Source organism: Emydura macquarii, unplaced genomic scaffold, assembly GCF_026122565.2.
Source record: "Emydura macquarii macquarii isolate MOO-44397 ecotype Brisbane River unplaced genomic scaffold, CSIRO-AGI_Emac_v2 contig_2846, whole genome shotgun sequence".
Classification (NCBI taxonomy): Eukaryota; Metazoa; Chordata; order Testudines; family Chelidae; genus Emydura; species Emydura macquarii.
In genome coordinates this window covers 5,178,740-5,198,866 of record NW_027132983.1, presented here as the reverse complement: position 1 = coordinate 5,198,866, position 20,127 = coordinate 5,178,740, and the positions used below count along the sequence as shown (strand labels likewise).

The window sequence follows — 20,127 nt, the reverse complement described above, 5'->3', positions numbered from 1 at the left end:
ATTGTTTCTTCGGCATATGTGTTGTCATGGCTGTGGTAGGGTGGCCTTCGTGCTCCCGTGGGTTGAGCGCTTTTTCAGTGTGGTGGGCACAAAATAGCCACCCGGGGCTCCCACCACACTTAAAATGGCGGCCGTCTCGCTTCTGCCCCATCTTCCTTCAGGCCGAGCAGGCCGAGCAGTGCCCTTGGGACCTTAGGTTCTAAGCTTGGAGTAGGGGGTGTCCGAGCCCACCCTCTTCTTCGGACACCAGCCCAGAGGCCCTGGCTCACAGCAGTGGCTGGCTGCTGCTATAAGGCACTGTGTAAGTCTTTTCTCTGGGCTGCTTCCCTACCCTGGTCTTTGTTGGGGCTAAGCTGCCACGCCAACGGGCAAGCTCCTGCTTTCCTCTGGCTCCTGCCACTCACAGTTCCTTCTCCTTCTCCGTCTCCCGCTCTCCAAAGCTCCAGACCTCCAAACTCCAAGAACACTCTGCCTGGTCGGCAGGGAGCTTATATCTACTCCCAGGCAGTGCTTAATGGGTCTCAGCTGACTCTGGCCTTAGCTGACCCTAATCAGCCTGAAGGAACCCTTGGGCAGCTGCTAGGGGAACAGGGCCTTGGTCATTCTTAGGCTCACATAGCGTCCTTCTACCACCCTCCGGTAGCCACTGTCACATGACTTAAAAAGCATATTCCCGTAAGAAATATATGTAAGATGTCCAGGCAAGCACTCTTATAACTGTCAAATACAATTCAGTACCCTGGGATATTTTGCTTGCTGATCCAAGCTAGTTTTGCTTCTAGAAAACTTCTCAAATTGCCATGCAAAGCCTAGCAGCATAATTTTATAATTAATATTCAATATACTCCTCCTTGATTCAGCTCTCCTCCATTTTTCCTCTTTTTGCTTTCCCTTTCCCTGGAACACTCTCTACCCCTTTCTTTGGCTTCTTCTCCTTTCCAGTTGAAATACAACTTGATTATTTTAAGTGGATCTGGAGTGTGTGGGGGGGACGGGGACGGGGGGGGGGGGGGGGGGGGGGGGAGAGACACGACATTCCTTGATACCAGTTTTAAAGGAAATCTTCAAAAAAATGGTTTTGAGAGATTACACATGGATTTTTTTAAAGGGTTCTTACTAATAAATTATCAAAAGAATTCTCCACACTGAAGTTTAATACCAGGTTGCTATCAGGGGGAAAGGAAGAAAGTCTATTTTATTAAATTAAACTCTTGGGAAATATCAAACAGCTAAATTGCCACATGTGTAAATCTTTCCAAGCTAGGCAGAAGCTGATATTTGACAATTCTGAAGGGGCATTGTTGGACTCCTAACTGGAATCAGATTTCAAAATTTTGAGTCATCCTCCCCTCTCTCTTTCTCTCTCTAAGATAAGGACAAACACTTATAAAATATTTTGACCTATGGGTAGGAGCTATAGTGACCCCAGACCTTTACCAAGCCACAGGGTATATGATTAGTGGGACTTTTTATTAGTGAGTAAAATAATTTGTTTTCATTGCCAAAAACCTGACTTTTATTTTAATTGGTTTAAATTCCACAAACCTAAGATAATTGTCCTGTATTCCTCTGTACTTCCCAGATAAACACTGTTATAATATCAGTAATGCAGAGAGTACATATCTGTACTTGAGAGTACAATACATTACACAGCTGTGAATTATCCCCAAATCAAGTATTTTAAACCTATGCTATTCATAGCTAAGGTAAAGATTAAAAGAAATCCAAACATGTTAGGGTATGACAATGCCATATTAAGGCACCCAAACATCTTTAACTCCACCTTATATCTTTTAAGACAGATTAGCTTTGCTTTTTGATTCTCTTTTGTCCTCTCACCGCGGTGTCACTACAGGACCAGCCAGCTGCATATTCATCTTCCCACTAATTTTAATATAAGTAGAATTACCACAGAAGTGAAACAATTTCAAGCTAACTTAAGTAAGCAAGACTAACACCAACTCCATGCCCTTCCCCCCCCCCCAAACAAACAAACAAAAACCCCACCAGGAGTGGCTTTATCATCTGAGATACGAATAAGATTCTGTTTGACCTACTATCCTGAAAGACATTTAAAATAATTTACAAATTTGGCATTAAATGTGGACAAAATAAGCATATTAAAATGTGCAGGGCCAGATTTGTAAAGGTATTTAGGTGTCTAGTGGGATTTTCAAAGGTGCCCAACTGCCGTTGAAAACTGGCTCATTCTTCTTTTTGCTTAATTCTGGAGAATGAGAAATGAGATAAGAAATCAAAAGGATGGACACAGTGTCCTAAACCTTCCCTAGATTTGGTTTTAATCTTTCACAAAAACCTTCCCATTCTGTGTTTGTAACTGACTACAACTTGTCAGAAACCTACTGCATGTACCCAAGAAACAATGAAATGTAGATTAAGCAAAACAAAACAATGACATCTACCCAGATTCTAGAGTTTCATGGACTGCGTTCACCTATCCATCCTGCATATCACTGCACTGCAGACATAGGGACTTCTATGTCCCCTCCACATATACTTCTAGTTCCAGACCTTCCACACACCTGAACTCTGTTCTACATACCCTACAGACTCACTGTTCCACCCCATGCCATCTATAGACACAGTAGTTAAAGTAGATAGGAATGGAGGGGTAAGAGAGAAGAGAAAACAGGTCCCCCTTCTCTGATACAAGCCTTGGCTGGTGTAGTAAGAAACCCACTCCTCCTCCTGCTTTAACCTCTGGACAAATCCTATACCCATCCCCATGTTTTCTGGTCCATATATTTCATAGGCCTCTTCAGAGCCTTTCTACAGGTCACCTATGCATGAAAAATGTCATGGTGAAGTGTCCTACCTGTCCCATTTGGCCATGTCACACCTCTGCTAAAGGGCTGTTCCTTATGTGATATCCCAAAGATGAAAAACTAGGTATAATTAAGGGGGAGAAATAAAACCAACAAAGGTGGGGGAGGGAACCCCCAGTTATTGACCATTCAGGATTTTCCTGTATATCCCATCTACAGCTAGTTGGAAAATATTAATTTCTTCCACTGAAAATTGAGAGAAAAATATGAAACATTTTTCATTTCAGTTGAAACATACAATGAAAAAAGTTGATCTGAAAAAACAAAACATTTTTAATTTTCTGTCAAAATTCTCAGTTTTCTGACAAAAAAGTGACTTCTTTCCAAGCATCGCAGGCATTTTCTATGATCATTTTCATTTTGCTGAAAGCCCAGTTTTCTGTCAAAAAAATAAAAGTTGATGAAAAACCAGCCCTAAATTCTGTCTTTTATGTGTCTATCTTTTAAATAAATTTTCTGGAGCAAGGCTATGTTTATTCTGTGGCATTGCAGAGCTCCAACATGATGCAAAGCAAATACTTCATCTTTAAGACAAAAATGATCCTCTGCCATGTACATCCCTCTCTGCAGTCCCTGCTGCTACCCACAGACTTCTTCATCCATTTTCAAATCAAGAACCTACATGCCACTTTGAAGGTGTCAAAATGTTAAGTCTAGTGCAAGTGTAGAGAAAAATGTTCTAACATCAGATGAGTGCCATCAAGCTCTGGGACACAGGTAAGCCAGCTGTTACCAGCAGACATTTTTTATTGGAGGGTAATCACACAAATCCTTTAAACAATGTCTGAGGAGTTTCTGACTTATCTGTGAATTCACTGAGTTACTTTCTTCGTTCTTTCCAACATCATACCAGTAAAAGATTGTGTGTGCACACTGTTTAGAATGCTGATGTTGGCAAGTTCTGTGAGGCATTTTTGTTGATTTTTTATGCACACACGCACACACACACACACACACCATGATGATCTAGCCAGAAGCTACCCTTCCCACCACTATGACTGCAGTTAGAGGGTCTAAATTAGCACTGAGCTGGAATGACTATCAGTGCTTCTGGCAGCAGGAATAAGACAGTCCTTGAAAGCTTTAGGCATGGCTACCAATCTTCTCTGGAGACAATGTATTGTCAGTATAAAAAAAAAATCACTATAAATTACTGGAGAGATAAAAAGATTCCTACTTTCTTATGGCCTATTATTTTCTTAGCATTACCTGTGCTCTACCCAGAGGTTTGTATGGGGTAAGAATGTGTAGTCATTTCTTGCTTACTTCTCCACCTGTCCCATTTATTTAGAGGCAAGACAGAAATAGGGTGCCCAAGTAAAATGAAGGTTTTGCGGTCCTCCTGCACAAGGCTATATGGTCTGACAATCTGCTTCCCTACTCCATGTGGGATGCCATATTGAAATGGCTGCACAAAGGGAACATGGTGTATACATTAGCCCAAGTCACAATGTCTCTCTGAAGCCTTGTGCTACCGTAAGCTGTTACTTTCATTTTGTCCTAGAAATGCTGTCCTAGATGTTCTCTTCTTCAGCCTGTATGTGTCTGGAGTGGGAAGGCTCAGTGAAGAATAACTTCTCTTCTTTGTTTTAAATGTTTGAATAATGAATCTAGTTTTTGAATGACACATAGAAACAACATTCTGACCGCTTGTTGTCTGCAAAGACGGCTGGGAACTTTTAGCAAGTGCAGGTCCTAAACAAAGTGTCCTAGCCGGATCCCAGCGCTGCAATGGGCTCCAGGTCAATGAACACCTGGCACCCACCCAGACACTTAACTTCTAAAAGACTCTGTGCCCGAGCAGGGGTCCATCCATATGGAGTCCATTGCAGAGTCAGGACCTTTATAACTACAGTACCTGAAATCCTGATCTCATTGTTATCCCATTGCATGGACCCCCTGAAGTTTCAGTGCAATATGCTATTCTTCTGCACTATCAAGTAGTGTTTCTGTGCACAGAAAACCATCTGCTGAATTCTTTGGCAGACTTGGATGCATTTCAGCAGAAGGTGAAGTGCCACATGTACCTCCATCTACCACATCGCTGGGTGCCTTACCACCACAAGCTAACATTTGTAATGATGTGCCTCAGATAAAAGGTGGTGTAGAAATGTGAAGTATTAGTTATTATATTCAAACTGGCTTTTAAAACTAGATCAGAGGTAGTTTCAGTAATTAAGGTAGTTACAAAACAGATTGGAATGTAATTTTGTAATTAAAACAGTTGAACATGAACTGAGGACTTTTATTCTAATTTTCATGTCTGAGCTACAAACCCTTGTTTATGAAAGAAATTCTGCCAGTCAGAACGTGTGTGCAAATATACATATACATATGTAGAGTGGCACCAAAAATGCTCTTGATTCTGCACTTGCTTTAAGTTGTTGAATGTCCCTAACTGGTCCTGAATTCAGGAGGTGATGAAAAATGCTCAGTAGCACCATGCAGAATGCAGCCCACTGTCACTACCCGACAGAACTAGAACTCTCACATTTTCTGCTTCAAAGTGGTGAGAGACTAAATCCTAGACCAAAAGGGCCAGTGGTACTGGGATGAGATGAAACACGACTGGCAGAGTGATGGTGTCCACTAATGGGCAACCAAGTGGAAGAGAAAAAGCACACAGGAATATTAAAGCACTAGACTTTGGTTTTAATTGGGAGGAGAAGCAAAGGGCAATTCTGGTGCTCTAGGCAGCCTCATTTGATGAATACAACTAAGCCTGAAATGTAAGTTCTAGTCTAAAACCAAAGCATGCATTTTTTCAGGACTCTTTGTACTGAGTACAGTGCCACTGACAAGTGCGACTGGGAGTTCCAGTGACAGTAGGTTGCTAAATCATGAAAAAAAAATAAGACAGAATAAAAATGAGGGAAATATGACTCTGCTTCTGGGTGTTGCGGATGCTCTGTTTGATGTCTGGTACTTCTGCTCCTCATCAGTATGTTTCATAGCACCTGCCCATTATTTGTGCTTTTCAATACAATAATATTGTGGGTACCAGCCCTGTCTTAAAACCAAACCAAAACCATTTCAAATGGTAGGCTTCCTCCCTCCCTCCATCTCCACAACCATTTTTTGTGTGCTCTGCAAAGGACTGAAAGGGTTATTCTTGTAGTCCAAGCACAGAACTGGGACCTAGGACTCCTCAGTTAAAATCCCATCCCTACAGCTGGCTTTCTACATGAACCTTGCTGTCTCAATTTACACATTTGTAAAATGTTTAGTCTACTGCTCCACCCGAGTGACTTTAAAGGATTTTAATGTGTGTAAGGTGCTTTGACATCTCTGGCTTAAAAAAAAAAAATCACTACATCAGTATAAATTATTAATGTGAGAATCAGAGTGAAAGCATTTAGCAGTCATGTGACTTCAAAAGGAAGATTTTTTAAAAAAACTTTTTGCTTCTCCAGCATCTGCCCAGTTAGATCCAACCAAGGAAAGAGTGTGAGACAAAGTCTTAGGGTTCATATAAGAGACAGTAACTCTATACACCAACCAAAGTAGCAAGCAGTAGCAAGCTGGGGCAGGAGACAAATATTGACTTCCCTGTAGAATAGAAAGTTATCCATCATGCTTGAGATATCATACTTTGGTTTCCCCATGTATCCCGGGGTCTTACTAACATCTTTACTCAAAATATCCACTGTTATTGTCTGTATTTTGGAAATTATGTCTGAGGATGACTTCTCCCTCAATTTCCGAAAGTTACAGTCCCAATGAGCCAGTCTGATTGTTTCAATAAAAATGTTTGTTCCTTTAAGAGGTCCTGACATTTTCTGACTGCTTTGGTCTCCTGAAGCAGAGCTCTGCGGAGGAGATCAGAATAAGGGAGCAGTAGGAGCCAGACCATTATGGATACAAGATGGGAAGTGCTGGGAGCAAGCCAGCACTGTTTAGAGCAGGGCAGAGCCTGAGGACCAGCTTCCGAAGTAAGTTATGTTAGCTCTCACAGCGTGAGCAATGGCCCATTTTATAGAAGTGAGATATGGGAAATGCCTATTAGGTCACCCCAAAGGTAGATCTCTACAGAAATCTTCTCAAATGCTTTGTACGGTCTATTTCAAACATGTCAATGAACGGCTGACTCCACCACCTGCATCTTCCAGACAAAAAGTTAGAGACTCCCAAGGAGCCAGCTAGGCTAGAGAAAAAGCCAGAAGGTCCCGTATTGATTTAATACAGAATAAATGTACTGTGAGTAGCCATTGCTTATTGTGGTAAGACAATCACCAACATATATAGAGCTTCTTGTCTTCATGAGATGTACTGTCCTACAGAGGTCCCCAGTCCTAGGAGAGCTTGGGTAGGCCTGCTATAAAAAAGGCCACATCTGAGAATCGCAAATGTATTTTAGATCTGGACCACATATTGAATTTGCCACATACCAGGGCAGATCCTTAATTCACAATATCACTTTCTAACTGCCTGGCATTATCTGTGGATCAAAGACTTTTAACCAAGTCAGTTCTGTAGGCGGTGCTTAATTTGTGCCAGGGCTTGCCAGATCTGAGCCCCGGCACCTCTAGGCATGGTAGTCCATAGTCCTGAGACCTCTGGGCTTGCTGCATCAGTTATGAAGTTAAAAATTTGCTTTGAGCTCCAGCACTGCTTTCATTATAAATTAAGCATAGTCTGTAGGCCCTCAGGAGAGAGGAACATTTTACACAGTATGGGCCCAATCCAGGTCCTAATCAAGGATTCCCACTGACTTCAGTGGGATAGAATTGGTCCCTATAAGCTTGACATACAGCAATAGGCTCACTTCTAAAGAGTAGATCCAAATGCCAATTCTTTTCCCATAGTACTTCTGGGACTGCATCCACTCTGATAATGGGGCTCATGTTCTTTGTAGAGCCATAGGAAGTACTGAACACATGCTTGTAGAAGACATGGATGGAGGAGATGTCTAAGTACAGATATGATTTCTTTCTTTATTTCTACTTTGGTAGTGGTCCCCAGTCATGGACCACACCCCATTGTGCTAAGTGCTGTACACACATGGAACAATGAGGAGGGAAACATTAGCCAGGCTAACATTTGGGATGGATTGATATAATCTCCTTTCAGCAGGAAAAACAGTGGTGAAAAGACCGCTGACAAGAAACAAAGTCCCACTTGGAGGGCCACCACCCAGCAATAGAAGTAGGGCCCCTGCCTAGCACAGCTGAGTCTATCCTGTATGAAGAGCATAAGGCAAATGGCAAAGCAAAAGAGCTGAGCATTAAACAGATGCGCAGATGTAATGGCATGAAATGTTAACCACATGCATCAGCTTCACACATGTTAAACCATCTCTCTAGGTGCATACCCCCATTCAGTAGGGGCTCCGTGGTGTCACTCGGGCACAGCCCTGCCCAGGGCCCTGTGGGGAACTGCAGCACCACTTGGAACACAGGGGGAGCTTACCCATTGGTACTCCCTTAACGGGGTGCAACTTAATTCCTGCTGTGCCCGTGCTGCTCCACAGGCTACACCTACCCACCACTCCCTTTGGGACACTGCCAGCTGCGAGGAGAGTAGGAAAGGAGCAGCCTCTCTGCTGCCTTGTGCACAGGGACTGCAATTGTGCCTGCCCCTTATGCAGGCTGTACAAGGATCGCGGGGAAAGCTCCTTTTGCTGCTTCCTTCTGACCACTCATATACGGCCATGTACACTCTGACCCCTCAGTAAAATACCACATAAAGCAGCACATATGGTAACTTCTGAAAATAACTAGCGTCAGCACTACGTATGCTTTGTGAAGGGTAGGTGGATATTTTCTTGCCCACCCATGGGCAAGCTCTGGTTTTAGAACCTATAAGGTGTGTTTACCCCAAATATTTCATAATTCTTGCTTTTCTTTACCATGTACTTGTAATGCTGTGCTTCCTCATCCTTAGATCAATGGCAGATACGATAGATAGATAGATGGCAGCTATGAATGCTGGGGAAAGGTGGGAGGTTTGGGGGGCGTATGTGTGTGTGTTTAATTTAAACAGCAGGGCATCTAGCAAATCCAATCCCCTGTTATTGGAAACCAGCTACAGGAAATGCCAAATGCAGCTGGAATTTACATACTCAGAAGGAGAGCTAGTAACGTAGGTGCAGAAGAGGAGTCATTCAAAAATCCTATGGTGACACTTTTTTTTTTTTTTTTTGCTCATAAAAGAGCGGGTGTTCGCCCCAGTGTCCTAGCCAACTTCCAGCCTGAATAATTACATTCTACCCATCTAAGTTTCCTCCTGCTATTTCAACTGAATAGTGTAAATGTCACTTTTTGGTCTGAACAGTTCTCATCTGAGATCTTTGCATGAACGGGGATATGTCCATATCAATTACTGCTACTATGATTATCAAAGAGTTTGTTCTGAGGGTAAAGCCTCCGCAGGTTAATAGGTTGTTAATAGGCAAGTGGGTGCACATAAATTGAAGCAGAGATTGGGGCATGTCGCAGAGCTCTGTGGATAAAAGAACAGGGTGGTTGTGGAGCCGTATAATCCAAACCAAAGACAAATGCTTGCTTGAACCACCAATAAATGTTATTGCTCTCTGCTGAATGTCTTCTTGAACAGCCAGGCTTTCAACATGTGCTCACCATGCAGAATGGGATAGTCCTAAATGCTCTCTCGTCAGCTGTGACTGAATTTGGGAGCTCGCACAGGAGAAAGTCAGCATTGTGAATACAGCCATGGATTGCAGTGCGGAAGGTACAAAGGAAGGACTGGGCTAGGAAGATAAATCAGGGTGTTATAAAACTTGGGTAATGCTTTTTAAAGCAGTGGTCTGGAACTCTATTAAGGCACTGATAGCTGCCAAGTCACCTTATTAAATCGTCAAATGGTCACCCTACTAAAGACAAGAGGTTTGATCGTCAAGACAGTTTGTGTACAATTGCTGTACAATTTGACAGTCTCCATGACAGTGTGTGTACATTGCATATCTGCATGTGTAATCCCCCAGTCAGATATTTACAGCTCACCTAGGTCATCTACCTTCCCCATCAAAACTGCTTCCTATTGGTAGTTTCAGCAGAAAGGTGAATGGGTATAAAAGATGAGCCACCATCTCACCCACAGATATTTTCTAGGCCTCCTGGTGGAGGCTGACCATGGTGCTGTGTGTGTTCTGTGGATAAGGAGGATCAGGCTCCAGAACTGACAACTGATTTGGGTCCAATAACGTGAATGCTTAGTACTGATATAGCTCGTTTCCTTCAGAGATCTCAAAACACATTACCAAAGAGGGCAAATACTATAGCTATTTTAGAGATGGGAAAATTGAGGCATAAGCAAGTTAAGTGACCTCCCCAAGGTCCCACACCAAGCCAATGGCTGAGGCAGGAACAGAACCAGGTCTCCTGATGCCTAGACCCATTGCTCTATGCACTAGATTACACTGCCTCCATGGGCTCTTTTATACCTAGTGACAAAAAAATGAATCCTTGCTAAGATTGACTCAAATCACCATGACTCAGATATCTGGTCAAACACAAGCTAGATATAAAGGTCCTATCAAGACAGTCCTGTTAGTAAAAAGGGAAATAGCTTGGATTCTTATTTTTCCTGAAGCTATAATGGTGCCACTGGCATCTAGTATAGTCATCTGGAAATCTAAACCAGCCACTGGACCAAATTACACTCTTATGCACTGACTGCAATGGGGTTGCAAGTGCGTAACATTGAACAGAATTTCCTGTTTTCTTCCCTTCCCCCACTTATATCATAGTGCACGCCTAGCTAGCTATTTGCACTTGCTGACAGAATGATTTCCAAGCAAGTATCACTTGAAGAGAATAACCTGGAGACTTCCATGTTAAACTATGTTTTAAAGTAGGAATGCAGCTACTTGTCCAAGAAAACATGAAGACAGTGCGGAACACAGATATTACCTTCTTCCTGACCAGCTAACCTCTCTCAGCCATGGTAACTGTTCTGTAATATATTGATCTAAATGTTGCACACAGCTGTACTAACAAGGACAAATGTCTGAAAAAAGAAAACAAATACAACATGATCACTCTAGATAAAAATGCAACTGACACCACATGAAGCTAATCATCCACTGCAGCTGTTGTGGCTTGGAAGAAAACCAAGTAAAGAGCTCTCTTAAGAGGCCTTATTGTTGTCATTTTCCTTCTATAACGTTAACCTGCTTTTGAAAGCAGAGGACATTTTCTGTCAATCACATAAAAATAGTCGTGAACATGGTTTGAGATGAAAAAATGCAAACTACATCTTGAATTGACTAAGAAGAATGGGCCTATTTAAAAAACTATGCATGTAAGTCTATGTACAAGATGGGTACCCACCCAATTTGCATGTATGATAACTGTGACTGAACACACAAATTGAGTCATTGCTGCTACAGATAGCTGATTTTAGTCATATGCATGCACAACTGCCTAATTTGTGCAATCACAACTGTATTAGTATTCTGAGCAAAACCTGTGCACCTCCAAATCCAATGCCCTGAATCCCTTCTTGCTTCCACTAGTTTTACTCCATTAATTTCACTGAAAATACTCCTGATTTACACCAACGTGAGAGGAGAATCAGGTCTCTGAAATTAAAGAACACCAAACAAAAACATCCACACCACCAAAACAGGCCCCCAATATAGGAGTAGTTTGAAAAAAAAATGGAGGGTAGCAAAATTCACCAGGAAAATAAAGCCTTTTTTCTTGAATTATCTAAGATCCATATAGTAGTTTTCTTTACCAACATTAAAAAGAGCAAATAGATACCCTGGCTAGTTTAGCCAGCCAGCTCTTACAAAAGGTGATGTTCATTCTATTTCTAGAGTGACCCTTTAAAACAGTGCAGTCTCTGGACCATAGTCAGGCATGAAACAGCAGCATGCTAGTCTTTCAGATTCTTTATGACATGGTCACATACACACTCCTGTTTCCTGCAGAGATTGTGCCCTCTACTAATATCATAGCAATTATATTTGTTGTTTGATGGTATGTGTTATAGAAGGATACAGTGCTGCTCCTAAAACTGATTTATCTGGAAATTTAGGAGTTTCCCCTAGCAGTACTGCCAGAGAAATCCATTCTGCAACATAGTTAAATGATATCAACACTAACATTCCTCTTACTCTTTATTAGGAGCATTGATGGGAGGAAATGTAACACACTACATTATTTAATACCTTTCAGGCCCGCTAAACTGCTAATTAGTGGAGGGCAGATTAATAGCTCCCATGAATACTGAATTACTGTGAGGCTGCTTTGCGTCAGCAAATTCTCTAGTTAACCTGGCACAGAGAATCAGACTTCAATACTTCAGCAAAATCCATTTCGCTGGTAACAGCTTAACACCCCCACGCCTGATAAAACAAAAAAATATATACGTTTGCTGTTTTGTAGGTAAAATAAATTTGTTTACATTAAATTCAAGAAATTACCTCTGCAGGAGGGAGAGGAAGCCTCATATCTTGTGGGCACCATTTCATATCCACCAATAACTCTACCCACGTTTTTGCATCCAATGTAAATTGTGGGTTCAAGTAGTAGGGAGATATCTAACTCCATAATGCACGAGTTAAGTATCTTTCGGAATCAAGCATGGGTATGCTATAGGCTTCTACAGATCACATGAGCACACTAATTGCACCTGCAACACTACACAGCGAGATGAGAACTTTTCCTGTTCTTATCGACAATATTCTGAGCACTCAGATGATATCGTAAAGGGTGCTGATAAATGCCCAGATCAGTGAGACAGATAAGTTTGGCTAAAACCCTGACCCTGTATTTTGGTAGTGATTTCCTTAGATAAGGTTGAAGCTACCAGAGTGCCCCATTATAAACCTATTTTTTTTCACCTTGCATGGGTGGCAGAGTTGGCACTAGGCATAAGCAGACTAAGCAGTTGTAGGGCCCTGAGCCGCTCAAGGAGGCCCCCTATTTGCTTTTTTAGTATGGGTTGGGGAGGGGGGAGGAGGGTCCCAAAATATTCCTGCCTCTGATGGCTGGTAGTAAGTGAAGCAGGACTACACAGCACGAGTGAAGTAAGTGTTTAGCCATTCATTTCTAGACTTTTATATGTTTGAGGTTTGAAAAAATTATTGTATGGAAATTATAAAATGCACTTGCAAGGTGTTGGGTAGAACCCACTGATGTGCAATACCTCCTAAGTAAGTAAGTGTAATTTATTTAGGAACAAACATCTACACAGTCAGTTATTTAATGTGTTTTTGAACTGGTTCTTTCTCAAACAGTTGCTTATTTAAGAATCAATTAAATACATACACTCACTACTTAAACCATCTGGTCTGGCCACTGAGTGTAAACATATTTCCCACCAAAAGGCTCCTTTATGCTGCCAGAATGGTGTAAAGTGGCCTTTAGTGTAAATGAGAATCAGGCCCATGTTGTTTAAGTGTTATATAAACCATCTTCATAACTCCACCCTGAGTAACAGTATCTCCCATCTAATAGATGTGGGGATTGAGTCTTGAAGAACTTCAGTCATTTACCTAGATCAATCAATTAATCAGGAATTCATCATCTGAGGCGGGATTAGTTGCTGGCTCCTAACACTGTGCCTAACCCACTAGACCACATTGCCTGTTTTATCGCAAACATCCCAGATTCTCATCTAACAGTCCAGCCTGATGAAGTGCATATTTGGGTTGCCCCAGGAGAGGTGCTGTCCCTTGCTTCAGAGGGGTACTGAACTCGGTCAGTCTTTTCACTGGTGTTTACTTCCCTGATCACTGTGCTAACTCTAGGGGGCGAGATGGCATATTTTGGGGGAGGAAGGGAGGAAAATTCGGAGGGAGGAAGAACAGAAACTGTGCTTACTAACCTGCCCCTCCCCTGTCCCTCTGAGAGCAACAGCTGTTCTCCCCCTCCTACGCAGGCTGTGATGAGGAGGGTTAAGATGTTCAGGCCAGGGAGGAGATTCTTACAGCCCCTGGCTCCCCTGTCAGAGGGCTCATCCTTGAGCCCACTGCAGTTAGAAAAGATCCATGAGAAATCACACAATGGCTTTATGGATTTTTGCTTTTAAGTTACTCAGTGGACATAGGATGTAGCTGTGGAAACATCCACAAAGTCAAACAGAGTAACCAATAGGACTGGTGTTGGAAATTATCATCACTTTTATTTACACCTGTCTAATGGTGCTCTGCAAGGCAGTGTGTTTGCAGCTCTTTAGACACTGATTGTGAGGTTAATCACACACAAGGTGCACATTACGGAGGCATTCAGCCACACTGGTTCAAGAGCCACAGTCTGAACTGCTGCTGCTTTGCAAGCTGTTTGTAAAATTTTGTCCACCCAAGTCCAAGACAGAGAGATTTTGATCTGCTTAGTGGAACTAGTGCCTTACAGAGGCTGAGTCATGGGTGAGTGAAAAAGTACAGGGGAGGAGGAGGAAAGAAGCAGCAAACAGTGTAGGTGAGTGAACCAGGTGCCCATGCTGCAGATTTTATTGCACAGAGGAGACTAGCTAGTGTAGACTTGAAACACGACTTGCTTGTAGGCCCAGATGTAAAGAATAACAGGACTGTGCGGGCTTCCTTCCCCCATGAAATTATGCAGATGACAGTTGATTTGAAAAAGAAAACACAAGCAAACGTAAAAGACAAATCCCTTCCCCCTCTCCTCCGCAACAACCTACATGCAACTTAACAATTCAAACTCCCAGCTAGCTCTGGAGCTGCACTATCTGGGTTTAATCGCTTGCCCCCTAAAAAAAACTTTTAGTAGTAGCAGAATCACTTACTCTCTAGACAGACTCCATAAGTAATGATGACAGGTCAGCAACCTCCGTGAAGTGAACGGATGATGGCTGTCCAGTACTGAGGGACCGATGTCCACGGCACTGTTGGTTTCATGTACTGGCAACCTGGCGGGCAGTCTGTGTAAAGAAGCCAGAGACAGAGAGGCCTGAATGGGCATGGAAATGAGCAACTCTACACCCTTAAAACGTGGTTCAGGTTGAAGCATTCTGTGTGGGGCACTTCCCAAGTCCTTGTTGCACTTATTGGATTAATATTGGACCGAATCCTGAAGTCCTGTCTCAGACAAAACTCTCACTGCCGTCAATGGGAGTTTTCCCTTGAGGAAGGATTGAGGCCCAGGTCTTGCAGTTAGCTCTGCATGGGCAGACTCCTGTACCCTCCTGGAGCCCCAGTGAGTTCACCGGAGCTCTGCCTAGATGCAGAGATGAGTCCATGCAGAGTTAATGGCAGGCGTGGAGCTTTGACCCAATATTAGTTATTTCTACCATGCCTTGCATGTTCTGAGGATAAAAGACAGGACTTCAGCCTCCTGGGCTGTCATTCCAGGACTTTCCCTAAATGCTCGGTTCAGCGTTAAGGAGGAAGAGGGGCTATTTCCTAAACCCTTTTCAACTGATACGTAAAAACACATTTTTATAAAAAAGTTAGTGACTGACAAATAAATTAACCAGAAACAACACAAGTCCAGCACAAATAACTCTTTGTAATGGATGGGAGTGATTGGTATAAATTAATCTATGAATTGGAGATTGGTTTAAATCTGAGACACCATCCAATCCCGCTACTAGCGGAAAGTAACCATTCACCAGACATATAGTCAAAAAGTAGAAGAAAAACAGTCATCCATCTCTGAAAAATAAGGGAATTCCTGACAAGTTTCTCATAAATATGCATGCTTCATTCCCATGCAGCTAAAATGAACTTCTGACATGATGATATTTCACTTAGAAGTGTGCCCGTGATATCGGCATTTCAGGTACTCATGTATTTTTGGTTTTGGCTAACAAATAGCATTTTGCAAGAATACAGCAAGATTCAGTTTTACTGGGTGCCTGGATATTCTCATGAGTTAAAACACATTAACAAGGGGAAAATGTCCTCTGAAAACATTTAACAATGCTCCTGAATACAAATTATTTCATGAATATGTAAATCTTGCCTCAATGTGACAGTTGGCTTGCCTGGAAAACACTGATAGACTAAAGAAATTAAACTCCATCAAGGATGATGAAAATTTAATTTAATTCTTTTCTAGTGCTAAAGAGGAAAACCTGAATTTTAATAGCCATATAACATGCTTCACTACATAGTTCAACCAAAATATCCATAATGTTCAATAAACAGACATGGACAAATACTTTGCAAAATAAAGCAAAGGAGCTGAGTGAACTTTGCCAATTTCACTTCTCACAGGTACTGACTAACAGGAGCCTGTTGGGCCTAGAGTTTGAAGTGACTGCCTTTGATCCTGCAATACACCTAGCACTTTGTCAGGCATCCAATGCTCATGGTGACCCCATTTGGGTAGGTTCAGTCATAGCCTGAATCACAGGGCTCTACAAAGCTGTTCCACTTTATGCAGAGTGAAATTCCACCATCCTGCCAAGCCCTGCTTTATCTGGTGGCAGGGAAGACAATTCGGCTCCCACAGCTGCTTCAGGATGTTGTGTGTTTAAAATGAGCAGCTCCCGTGGCTGCAGATTATACATGTTTGTAATCCACACCCTGTCTGCTGTTTCATTCTTTTCCCCACAAATTACATTCAGGTAGTTTGCAAAGCACAGGACAGGGATAAAGCTGCACAATTATCCAATGGAGAAAGAGAAGCTATTACATCAGTCACCTGTCACCACCATTGGCTTGTGCAATTAGTCATCCTGGTGATGAATACAGCAGGTACAGGTTCAGAGGGAGCTATAAAAGGGAGTATGCAATTTCTTGAAGCTGAATATATGTCCTATTGCATGGTGCTAGATACACTTATTCCTCACTAAATTTCCCTTCCAGGCCACTAGGCACTCAGATATATAGCCAGCAACTTACCTTTAGAGCTCACAAAGAACCATGGTACTGCATTTTTTGTTGGATTTTTTTTTGGGGGGGTGGGGGGGGGGGCGTATCTGGGGGGATAATGCATGGCTCAGAACTAGGTGCAAAAGGCAAGACCATAGAAAGATGGACTATTACCTCCCTCTCCCATGTTATGTTGTCTCTGCAAATGCAGCCTAATGTTGCACTGGCCTTTCTGTCTACCATCGTTCATTATAAACGGATACCCAATGTGTCAGGGGTTCTCAAACTGGGGGTTGGGACCCCTCAAAGGGGCACGAGGTTGGGTGGTCGCGAGCTGTCAGCCCCTGCACACGCTGTGGCTGTGGCTGACAGCCAGAGCCCTTCAGAGCTGGGTGTCTGGAGAGCAGCAGCTGCTGGCCAGGTGCTCTGAAGGCAGCGCCACCTCCAGCAGCAGCGCAGAAGTAAGGGTGGGGTGGGGTAGTGTACCATGGGGGGAGGACGGTGTCACAGCCTGAAATATTTTCAAAGGGGGTCCCCCCAAAAAAAAGTTTGGGAACCCCTGATATAGTAAGTCTCCTTATATTTTCCATGCTGAATCTCATTTTATTTTGAGCCAAGTTCCTAACCTATTCACTTGTGGATTTTTTCTGACCACATGCGAGTTTGCATCTCCTTCCAGTTTGGTGTCATCTGCAGATTTCTTTAACTCCTTGTTCACTCGCTCTTGTAGATCATTAACAAAGATATTGAACTGCAAATAGAAATAGTTGCTGGAATTGGAAGGAACTTCAGATAATGCCCATCACAAAGTCAGTGACCAATAAAGCAAAGGGATGGATTTCTTAATCTGCTGCAAATCAAATTGAGGCCTTGCCTACCATGGAAAACTAATCCAGATTAATTAAAAGGTATGAATTTAAACCAGGACTTGGCCCCTATGTAGACACTCATTCATAATAAAAAAGTGTTCTTAATTCTGTTTAGTGTAATCCTAAATGAATTAAGATAAACCAAATTCACACAAGGGCTTAATCTGGTTTAACTATTCCAGTATAATTATTCTGGCACAGTAAAACTGGTAAATTTCCCCATGTAGACAAGGCCTGAGAAAATTAGTCTAAACTACCTAAACCATTAGTGGAAAGTAGATGATTGTATAGTTAATAACCTGCTTACCATATCTCCAGGTGAATAGGTAATTAAGCATATCATGCTTTTCATAACTATTTTAACCTTTGCATACTAGGAATTTATCACACAAAGTGAATGATGTGAAATCAGGAGGACATGATACTGGAGCATCACTGACCTAAACGCTGGCCTGAGACAACTGTCCGCAGCAAAACTTTCCAGCATCTAGAGAGCAAACAGGTATTAGTATCGTTGTTTTTATTTCAAAGAACATGCTATTGGAGAGTGCTCAGCTGATTGAAGCAAAACAGACTATTTACACTGCTGTAAATGCCTTGAGGCATTTGTCAGTCTTGTGCTCTGAGTTTGCAATAGGTCATAGAAAGATAAGGCACCACAAAGCACAATGTTAGCATGACAGGTTAGGCCTCTGCATGCAAGATTTTCTTTTTTGCTATAAATTGTTGGGTGGCTTTCCTAGATTAAAAGTAACTGGAGAAAGAGCTAGCAAAGAATGGTGGTTCTGTGATCAGACTAATTAATTAAGCAAGATGCACCACTGCTGCCACATCTCATGTATAACAGCAGCTCCTGAAGGCATAAAGACAGTTTCTTATGCACAGGTTTCCAATCCATACAAGACTGTAACCTGATGGGCATGTGTCCTCTAGCACAAGGGAATGCTGACTAGCCCTCCTTTAACTGTAAAAGGGTTGGTAACCGACTGGTGATCTAGCACAGCTGCTTCCTTTTCACTTATACTTTCAGCTTTTGTGATGGGCTCTCCTACCTTCTCTCTAGCCAGGACCCTAGGCTACCTATTCAGGTGTTCATGTGCTGATCCACAGCAGGGCTTGGGTGGCTGTGAACTCCCCATTTGTTGTCAATAGGTGCCTGTAAATAAGGATCTAGTGGGATTGTCCTGAGTGCCTAGGTGCCTAACTCCCATGGGAGTTCAATGAGGGAGACTGGTACCTTGGTGCCTTTGACATTCCTACTAGGCTCCTGGCTGCATCTTTAGGCACCTAAGTACCTTAGTAAATCCAGCCCTAAGTTTCTCGAATCCTGTGCAGTTGATAGCAGAGAATGAAAGGTTGGTATGTGAAGGTCAACTGGGGGAAGGGACCCTTCTACACCTCTCGTGCACTTGCCCCTTTGCTCTCAAGGGAACAAAGTGCAGGAGGGCTGGAAACAGGGTGGAGAAGAGACATGCCAGAGGAGACATGAGCTTCAGGGCAAAACTCATTGTATGAAGCAGATGCTGAGCTCGAATGTAGCTATATGCTACATTCCATCTTGGAGACAGAAGGGACGTGGTTACCACACAGCAGGGCTCCCACTGATGCAGGATAAGGGCCCCTGTGATCCCAGCACCTTTTATTTTATGCTTCTGTGTGTGCAATATCCCACGCCTCGACTGTGTAAGACAAAGCCCCAAGTGGTTCAGCAGAGCACTTTGTCTGATGTATTGGTACCCACCACTTGAGAACAGTGGTATTAGTAGCCACTGAGTTAACACAGCATGAAAATTGAACTCCAGCATGCATGGTAAAGTCACAAAACATTATTTTGAATGACTTTAAAATTGAAAAACAAGGCATGCATTTGATACAGAAAAAATGTTTGCTAGAAATCACGAGGCGCTAGATTTTCAAATGCTCAGCACCTCCCATGAAACCTGTATAACCAATTTACTAACTTTACTGAAAACTTGCTCATTATTTACATGCCTTTCTGGGAGCAGAATTCGTGTGGAAATTTAGCCTTCATTCAGGTGCTGAGCCTGTTTGGGAAGCTGGAGCCTCGGCTCAATTCTCCATTGTTCTGCACTATATGCAGTCCACCACCCCCTTCTGATGTGCTAATGTATTACACTCACCATACACCAGTGTAAGTCACTGTATGAGGTGCAGAGCAACAAAGAATCAGGCCCATATTGTACATAAAGCTCAGGCTAGACTGTTACATCGACCTACTACATAAGTCACAGTTGATTTAGCATTTGGAAGCTCTCATGGAACATTATAAATCTGCTAATTGGAGAGGGCAATTGTTAATGTTCTTTGGCCTGTCTTGAATGGTCAACAAGTTGTCATATGGCTAATGGAAAGTGGAAATCTAGTTTATCAATGAAATTTTCACACCGGAACTCTTCATTCAAACTGTGGTAATGTGCCATGTTAGTGTAACAGTCCTCCTAGGGATGGCTAGGCCTCACAGTGCAGGCAACAGCAGCATCAAGAAAGTCAGGAGCAGTTCTTTTCTTCTCACTATTTCAAGCTTTTCTTCTCACTAATTTTTGACAGTGTTAACAGTATTTTCTTCTTCCTGACTGCATTTGAACCTGGTTTGGTGTTGGACTGAAGATGACTCTCCCATCCTGTTTGTTTTAACTATAAA

The 20,127-nt window shown here is 42.5% G+C and overlaps 1 long non-coding RNA gene across 6 annotated transcripts in view; it reads right to left on the bottom strand.

Annotated features, from left to right (window-relative positions):
• Nucleotides 1-3,101: 3,101 nt before the first annotated feature.
• LOC137166382 (uncharacterized) overlaps nucleotides 3,102-20,127 on the bottom strand; it is an 85,353-nt gene continuing 68,327 nt past the window's right edge. For all 6 annotated transcript variants that reach the window (XR_010923676.1, XR_010923678.1, XR_010923675.1 and 3 more), the window contains 2 exons: nucleotides 14,565-14,699; nucleotides 3,102-3,225 (listed from right to left, as the gene is read on the bottom strand). This is a non-coding gene — a long non-coding RNA (uncharacterized lncRNA). The remainder of the gene's footprint in view (nucleotides 3,226-14,564; nucleotides 14,700-20,127) is intronic.